Raw genomic sequence first — 2,996 nt, 5'->3', positions numbered from 1 at the left:
TATATTGAGTCAAGATGGACGTCGGTGGAGCATCAGGGGGCCCACGAGGCAGGGGGCGCGCCCAAGGGGGTAGGCGCGCCCCCACCCTCATGGACAGGGTGTGGGCCCCCTAACGTGGATCTTTTTGCCAGTATTGTTTATATATTCCAAAAATAATCTCCGTTGATTTTCAGGTCATTCCGAGAACTTTTATTTCTGCACAAAAATAACACTATGGCAATTCTGCTGAAATCAGCGTCAGTCCGGGTTAGTTCCATTCAAATCATGCAAGTTAGAGTCCAAAACAAGGGCAAAAGTGTTTGAAAAAGTAGATACGATGGAGACGTATCACCGCTCTGTGTGCATGAGTGAAAGGCATGTCCACCTGTTCCGTCTTACCAATGAGAGATCCCAAGCACCAAGCTACCAAGAAGTGATTAATCGGTTTGCGTGGTGCACCATAAAAACGTACCTAGACCTTCTCTAAAGGTGTACCCTCAGGCTCTTTCTGCTTCCACTCATCGAAAGCCATGATAATATTCGTACTCGGTAATCTACACATGCCCCACTTAAGAATATGCAACTGATCCTCCTTAGTGGGAAAATCAACCTTGTATGTCTGGTTCTCCAACTTGACAAGGTCCCACTGGTAATTGCATGGTACCAACTCCCGCAACTACTGCGCAATCTATGCCTCTGTCATGATCCCATTAGTAACTTTGACCACTGCGGGAAAGGAACTCTCCATCACATGCGTCATAGGTGTTACATCCGATGACTCAAAAAACATTAACTCCTGACAACAAATCCCATAAATATTGACCACCGGCTTGGGGCCTGAAAGGAGCGGGCACTCACCGGACACATGCTGCGATCTACAACAATAATCACATAGCTCTGTGGTACACTCTGCCACAAAATGTCTCGGCTCGCCGCATCTGTAACACGGTAGCTTCTTCTTCTTAAGTGCCCACTTAGATAATTTTTCACCATCACGCTTGTCCGATCACTTGTCAGAACCTCCGTCGCTGGCCTTAGTAGCCACAGAGTTGGTCACCGGAATGCTGACCGCTGCCAAAGCCCGGATTGTGTCTACAGCCACCTCGGGAAGAGCAGGTGAGGCCGTCTCCATCGTAGCAACTGGCTCGGTTTGGGCCACAACAGCAGGCGATGGAGGAGGTCGCGATGGAGGTGGGCACCGAACCCCTCCTCTCCCACCACGGAAACCACGGTGATATCCCCGGTTATACCGGTTATTGGGGTCTGCAACCCCCTCGACGAAGTTGCCCGGAGGTCCTTGGAAATCATGACCCGGGCGTCGGTCGTTGTACCAGGCGTACCCAGAATCAAAGGCCTTGGATATATCAAGTTTGAGAAGTGTTGATTGAATCTTCTTTTGCTTGAGGGCTTTCATTAGGCATTGCACATAAGTGAAGTTGTCATGTATGCTTTTTTCACGTATGAAGGCATTTTGGCAGGGGCTAATGAGGCTAGAGATGACCAACTGCAACCTAATCATTGAAACTGAAAATGCCATGATTGCAAAAGAGCTCGAGAAGGGAAAACAGAACTGATCCGAGCGTTTTTCAATTGTCAGTGAAATAAAACATGCCCTACTGGGTTTCAATAATGCTGCGGTCAGACACATCCCACGGGGACAAAACAAGTTGTCTCAAGCTTTGGTTGCCAGGGCAAGACATGGACGGGTGTGTTGTAACACCCTCTGGAGGGCTCTCGTACCCTCTTTCTCTCTCAATATATATATGATATGCATGCTATGTGTATTCAAGAAAAGAAAAGGGCCAGATATGGAGAAGATTCACTGACTAGAGCGAATGTGCCGGAGCAACTCTGCTCCCTGATGCTATCTGAACAATCCGACTGATGTATGGAGAGTGTGATAGCATCCACTCCTCTCATATCCGATCTGAAGTCAGGGGGTAGGAGTTTGTTCTCGGCGCCGGCGGCTGGATGTGGATCTCCATCCATGCGATGGCGCCACGCCGCCACCACACAGGCTCTCCGGGGGTCTTCATCCTCCTCCTCGTGGTCAAATGAAGAGGTCATGCTCTCCTGGACGACGAGAAGCAGCAACGGCCGCCACTCCACGCCCGGGCTGTCGTGATGGAAGAGGAGTTCCACTGACGCTGGTGGTCCTGCTCGAGCGGCCCCTCCATGACCGCGGTCCGACGCCACCCTCGCCACTGTGTTAAGCAAGAGGTGAAGCAGGATCCGCTCTTCCCTCCCTATGCTACCGTAGCATCCAAGTAGGACGCCGCATCAAGGAGGAGGTGAAGGAGGAGCGGTTGTTATCGTCGTGCAGCCCACTCGCCGGACGTGGATTTTTAGAACATCTGCACCCGGGCCCTGTTGTCCTAGCTGTCCAATATTGCTTTAAGATCTGTGCACCACAACTAACTTTCTATCTGAAATTTTCTCTTTTTTGTTTCTCTCGCATAAAACATATTTTGAAGTTCAAACCTTTGCAGCGTGGCAAAGCTTTCTATCTAGAATATAGGATAAATTTTTCAGATTTTTTAGTCAAAAATAAATATACAAAAAATGATTTTTAAATCTAAAAAAACATTTTTTGTATATTTATTTTTGACCAAAAAATCTGAAAGATTTATCCTAGATTCTAGATAGAAAGCTTTGCCACGCTGCAAAGGTTTGAACTTCAAAACATGTTTTATGCGAGAGAAACAAAAAAGAGAAATATGTTTGTATGAATCGCGAAGCATAGAATGGATGGCTAGATAATAAAGGCCTGGGTGCAGGTGTTCTATTATATATTTTCGACCACTCGCCGCTGGCCGGCGTGGTGTGGCAAGGAGATGGCGTCGCCATCGCCACCCCGTCGCCATCAAGAAGGAGCCCTCCTTGGCGCTCTTGGAAGCACGCGGGCGGCTCCTTCATTGTCTCGGCCGCGGCGGTGATAGCACATCGTCGTGTGCAGTACTGTGACGGCGACTGAGTATGCGGCGTCGGGAGGTGTAATGGAGGGAGCGACACGATCG

This window comes from Triticum aestivum, chromosome 1A (assembly GCF_018294505.1).
Source record: "Triticum aestivum cultivar Chinese Spring chromosome 1A, IWGSC CS RefSeq v2.1, whole genome shotgun sequence".
NCBI classification, from domain to species: Eukaryota; Viridiplantae; Streptophyta; class Magnoliopsida; order Poales; family Poaceae; genus Triticum; species Triticum aestivum.
This window is presented reverse-complemented; position numbering follows the sequence as displayed.